A 6685-nucleotide genomic window follows, 5' to 3' on the forward strand; every position below is an offset into this window, starting at 1 on the left:
TTAGTAAAAATTGTAGGATTATGGTCCTAAAAAGTATGAAATCCGAAGGAATGTTGGTGGTAAATTTCATTAAAAACGACCGCCAACACACCCCCACACCTAGACTTTGCTCGTCCCTAGCAAAAAGTGTCGACATAGATCCTGAGGATCAAGCAAAGTCCCGGGTTCATGAGATCGAGTATGCATAAGAGTTATTTCAAAGCTTTCCCTTCATACCTTGGATTCCGGGTGTCCAATGCCGTCATGTTCACCTATTGATCTTCAGAATAAATCGACGAAGGTCATGACAAGCCCTTGCTTCACAGTACTCGGAAGGTTTTCGCGGCTTTAATTAAAATCAAGGCATACTCCTTTGCTCGAACCACTCATCCGCTCATCTTATTCAAACCTCACCGGCTTTTATCAAAGCTTTTCCTACCTTTAAAGGTAGTATGTGGAGTTCAAGGTAAGGGGGTTGCATATCCTCAACATTTATATTGCAAGTTCAACCCTCGTGTCTCCAAGTAGTCGAGTCATTCATAACTTGGGTCAAGTGCAAATGTGAATGAAGACACATGTCCTTGGTGGTTTCGAGTTTCAAGCATCTTCCATCTTTCCCCTTCTCTCTTTTTACTGAACAAGCACGAGTGCCGTTCATAACTTCTTCTTTTTCTTTTCAGGGGGATGAAGAGTTGTTTTGTTACCACTATTGAAGGACTTTGAGATGGTGATCATGTACGTGAATGACCCGAGGAGGAATGATCAAGACATACTCAGAGGCACTGATGTTTGAACAAGCTCAAAAGGCAGAAGATAGCTATAGGTTTGGACTTGTATGCAAGTGTTTATGGCTCTGGAATGGGTATTGGCAAAGTTGAGCACGAGAGTTACCTCATTTTGCTTTTCAAAGATAAAAACTTCCAAGACTTTGAATTAAAAACCCGCATGCCTTAATGTCATTATATCGTAAAGATCAATAAGCAAAAGGTCAAGCGATCCTAATCATGAGTTCCAAAGGCATTCCGGTAGTTGCATCAGAAATAAAACTTAGCACGACAAGTTTTGATGAAAAGATTTCAACTCCTCCTAGGTGTTTCGTTCGAGAAATTTTTACGAGTTTAGTTAGGATGAATTTGAATGAAAACAAGGAAGAGAGAAGGAGTCAAAGGTTTGAACCGTCACCACGCGAAGTGGCTCGATGTTTGGCTGACAAGTGGGGCCGGCCGGCCTAGGAGAGGCCGGCCGGCCTGCACTTGTGGCCAAATCTCGGGGCCCTTTTCGCAGACGTGCAGGCTCGGTTCCTGACCTTCCAGAGAACATGTCTTGGTCGAGTTGGTGAAACTTGTAGGCTGACCGGCCTGGTGTAAGCCGCCCAGCTTAGATTTCATCCAGAATTCATCCAAGTTTCTCTGGAGTGTTTGTAACATTCTCCTTGTTTGAATTTGCTGCGCACTTGACAGAACATCAGAACAGGGGTGTGGTTGGCACACACATGTGCACCAACCACCAAAAACACAAGGAGGAACAAACTCTTTTTATTTTATTGAATTCAAAATGGGGGTGCTGCTGATTACAAACAAATTTAAACCAAAAGAATCAAAGAATTGAAAGGGAAATTCAGCACCCATCCTAAACCTACGACTCGATCTAACTCCTAACACCCTACTTCGGGTCTGGGGATCTATGGAGATAATCGTTCCCAGTCGCCTTTGCAAGGCGTTTGATCTTAGAACAAACGGCCCTGCGGAGGGTGTCTACCCTATCCCCGAGTTCCATCCGGTCGATCTCGGACTTGGCTACACACTCATCCATGTTGTTGAGGCATAGCCAGAGGGCGGCAAGCTGCTCACAGAGAGACACGATATCGGTGGGCTCCTCCTCCTCATCATCGTCGTCGTCATCGCTGGTGTCCGTGTAGGCGTGGATCTCCAGTGGACCACAGATCAGTGGCGGCCTGATGTGGTATCGCACTGAGTCCGGAGGGGAGTCCACACCACTGTGATTCAACGGTGGAGTCAAAACTTTCCTCCTGCCGACTTTGGCCTCGACAACGCGGTAGCGTGGTGGGCTAGGACTGGCGGGGGAGTACTCCGGGGAGTACGTGGACGAGTCCGGCTGCACTACTTGGAGTGCAGTGACTTGTGCGACACATGCACCCCCAGAGGACAATCCCGTGCACTTTGTCACGACTTTCCTAGGGGAAAGGACCCCTGTGGTAGGACGTGTCGGACTGTGCGCATGAGAACGCGCATTGGCCCCTGATCCAGGGCCCTGAACGGAGCTCTCCACGGAATCGGGGGATGACCGGCCTCAGGGTGAGGCCGGCCGGCCTGGGGCTGATGCCCCTGGCCAGCCAGTGGCGATGACAAAAATGCGGCGATCTCCAGAGGCTCCAAAATCCTGACGCTGCTCAAAGATGCACGGGATTGGTTGGATTTGGAAGGAGCTCTTGGGGTGGATGTCACAATGGCCCCGGATTTGGGTGTTTTTGGGGAGGATTGCGAGGCCATGGCAGTGATATCAGTGGAGGAGTGGAAGGACGAGATGAAAACTAGTGGAAGGCTTTGGGATGAACAAATGGGTGAGGCCTTCCGGTTTAAATAAAGGCTCCTCACCCTGAACACTCAGGAGTGGAACGTTCGAACTGAGTGGAACATTGCATGAGCGGATGAGGGCGAGGGGACTCGGAGCCAGGCCGGCCGGCCCCATTTTGTCAGGTGTGGGCTCCGGTCTTCTGGAATGTTCGTCCGCAGTCTTTCCTTTTTCGGGTATTTGGGTGTTTGAGGCTAGAAAACGAAAGAAATAGAATGGGTCAAGAGAGGAGAGGCATCTAGCCTAGGATATGGCATGTTTAAGGTATGGCGATGACCGTAGATGAGTGCTCTAGCTCGGATAACTCGTAGACATCTACTTCTTCGAGTTGCGGTATTTCGGGCTCAAGGAATATTTTCAATCATTGGCCATTGGCCTTGAAAACATTCCCGTCATCGTCCTGGAGAGTTATAGCGCCGTGGTCGGCGGCGTTAAGTACTATGAAGGGGCCTTTCCACTTACTTCTAAGCTTACCATGACCAAACAAACAAACACGAGAGTTGAAAAGGAGTATCTTATCTCCCGCTTTGAAGTGCTTGAACTTGATCCGCTTGTCGTGCCATCTTTTTGTACGCTTATTGTAGAGCTTGGAGCTGTGGTAGGCCTTCTCCCTCCATTCATCCAATTCAGCTAGTTGGATTTGCCTTTTTGACTCTAGCTGATTGGAGATCCATGTTTCACCTCATGATTGCCCAATGGGATTTGTACTCGAGTTCAACTAGCAAATGGCAGGTTTTGCCATAAACCAGTTGATACGGTGTCATTCCTATCGGCATCTTGAAATCCGTCCAATAAGCCCATAGTGCCTCAGGTAACTTGCTCTTCCATCCTTTCCCCATGGCATTGACCGTCTTTTGCAGGATGTTCTTGATTTGTTTATTGGATGTCTCTGCCTGACCCCTTATTTGGGGATGGTATGGTGTAGCAACCTGGTGATCTACTCCAAGCTCACTGAGGCACTTCTTGAAGGTTCTGTCGATGAAGTGTGAGCCTCCATCATTGATCATGACTCTCAGAACTCCGAAGTGAGGAAATATGATATCCTGAAACATTTTCTTCGAGCTCTTCTAGTCGGCCGCAACACAAGGAAGTGCTTCAACCCACTTGGACACATAGTCCACCGCCACCAAGATGTACTCGCACTGATCTGACATCGGGAAGGGACCCATGAAGTCGACTCCCCATACGTCGAATATCTCCACTTGAAGATTGCTCTTTAGTGGCATTGCGTCTCAGAAATTTATGTTCCCATGCTTTTGACATCTTGGGCAATGCCGCACGAATTCCTTAGCGTCTTCATACATGTTTGGCCAGAAGAATCCACTTTGCCAAACTTTTGCATGGGTTTGGAAAGCTCCGTAGTGTCCTCCGTAGGGTGAGTAGTGACAATGCTCTAGAATCTTGCGGGTCTCACATATCGGGATACAGCGGCAGAGTAAACCATCGGCAAAGACTTTGAATAAGTATGGGCCATCCCAAAGGTGAAATTGGCTGAGGTGTATCAATTTTTTCTTGTCTTCTTCTAGGGGTATATACCCAGTCACCATGAAATTTACTAAGTTTGCATACCATGGACTGGATGAAGTAACCTTCAGAAGTGTATCATCTCTTAGGTAATCATTGATCGGCATGTCCGATCCTTGTACTTGCATTCTTGAGAGATGATATGACATGCAATTATCTACTCCTTTCTTATCTCTTATTTCCAAGTCGAACTCTTGGAGGAGCAGAATCCAATGGATGAGTCGTGGCTTGGCATCCTTCTTGGTTAGGAGGTACTTCAGTGTCACATGATCCGTCTACACAATCACTTTAGCACCAACCAAGTAGGATCTAAACTTATCCATGGCGAATATGATAGCCAGATGTTCCTTCTCCATTGTGGCGTAGTTGAGTTGGGGTTCGGTCAGTGTCTTACTGGCATAGGATATGGCATAATGCTACTTATCTCTGCACTGACCCAGCACTGTGCCCACAGCATAGTCGCTTGCATCACACATGATCATGAAAGAAAGTTTCCAATCGGGAGGCTGAATAATGGGTGCGGATACGAGTGCCTTCTTGAGGATATAGAAGGCCACGAGGCATTCCTCGTCGAAGTTGAATGGGGCATCTTTTGCGAGCAAGTTAGTCAAGGGCCTGGCTATACGGGAGAAGTCCTTGATGAACCTCCTGTCGAAGCCAGCATGACCCAAGAAACTTCTAACTCCCTTGACATTTGTCGGGGGTGGCAATTGTTCGATAACATTGATATTTGCCCGATCCACTTCTATCCCTCTTTCGGACACTCTATGTCCGAGGTCAATTCCTTCTCTGACCATGAAATGAAACTTCTCCTAATTAAGGACTAAGTGTGTCTCTTGGCATCTCTTGAGAACTTTGTCCAAATTCTCAGGGCATTGATCGAAATCCTTGCCGTAGACTGAGAAGTCATCCATGAATACTTCCATGATATTCTCAATCAGGTTCGAGAAGATCGCCATCATGCACCTTTGAAATGAAGCTGGTGCGTTGCATAGATCAAACAACATTCACCGGTAGGCGAATGTACCATAGGGGCAGGTGAAGGTAGTCTTACTCTAGTCATTAGGATGAATAGGAATTTGATGATAACCAGAGTATCCATCGAGGTAGAAAAAGAATGAGTGTTTTTCCAACTGTTAAAGCATCTCGCCAATGAAGGGGAGAGGGAAGTGATCTTTCCGGGTAGCCTTGTTGAGCATCCGGTAATCGATACACATCCTCCATTTGGTAACTGTCCTCTAAGGTATGAGCTCATTTCTCTCATTTCGGACAACTGTCATGCCTCCCTTCTTTGGGACCACTTGAACTGGGCTGACCCACTCACTGTCTTACATGAGGTATATTATATCCGCGTGTAGTAGCTTTAGTACCTCTTTCTTGACTGTCTCCCTCATCGTATCGTTAAGCCACCATTGATGTTCTCTTGACGGCTTATGTTCCGGCTCCATAGGGATGCGATGGGTACATAGGTTGGGCCTGATCCCCTTCAAGTTTTGAAGAGAATATCCAATGACGGATCGATATTTCTCCAAAACTACAACGAGCCGTTGAGTCTCACTCTCTGTCAGCTTATCACTGATGACAACTGGCGTAGCTCTGTTGTTGTGGAGGAATGCATACTTCAAACTAGGAGGCAACGGCTTCAGCTCAGGGAGAAGAGGTTGCGATTTCTCCTCTTCGTTGAGCTTACTCTTGCCGTCCAGATCTGTCTCCTAGGTGAAGTGTGAGACATCTTCATCAAAAATGGGCTGAGTTTGCTCTTCTTGGTTGATGTTCACTGCTTCCTCCAATGGGTCTTGCTCCGGTCTAGCCTCAGCAATTGTATTACATGAGTGAACTAGACTGACCGGGATTCTTTCTTTGCCAACCTTGACCTCGAGGGTTGCTCAGTCTCCATTTGGGTTGACAAATAGTTCTATTGGCCATCCAATCAAGATGAACTCCTCACCTTCTGGGATATCGAAGATGTGAAAATCCAAGAAAACCTTGTTAGTGCCCATTTTCATGGGCACAACCCGAAGAATTCCTTGACTTTTCACTATCTAGCCGTCGATCCACCTCAGGTGCTTACGAGAAAAGGTCAGAGGTTCCTTAGGTGCAACATGATCTGCCAAGGTTTTGGACATCACATTCACCCCAACCTTCGGATCGTAAAAGATCTCTTATAGTATGGCATCCCCAATAGAATAGAGGAGTATTCTAGGACGGCAGTAGATCTGGATGATGCTACCTCTGGATTCTACTTCCTCTATCCATTCCTTGCTCATGATCGCAGAAAGACCCTCAATCTGCGGCGTTTCTTCCGGAATGAACGCCTCAGGTTTTGAGCATACGCACTTATGCTCCTTCGGCATGCTTGTAACATTACCAAGTTCTAGGTACTCTTCTTCTATGAAGAGATCAGGTATGAACATAGGCATATCTTCGATGAGGGGCTCATAACCTGGGGACTTGGGTGGTTCGTTGATTTCCTCTATGTATGGTGGAGGTGGAGAGGATGCAGCTGATAGAACCTGAAGTTGCTGCGTCTCACTGGGTTGCTCCATTGGCTCTGCTGGATCGACATAAATACCAGTGTACTGAGTACTGT

Source organism: Panicum virgatum, chromosome 8K (assembly GCF_016808335.1).
Source record: "Panicum virgatum strain AP13 chromosome 8K, P.virgatum_v5, whole genome shotgun sequence".
Taxonomy (NCBI): Eukaryota; Viridiplantae; Streptophyta; class Magnoliopsida; order Poales; family Poaceae; genus Panicum; species Panicum virgatum.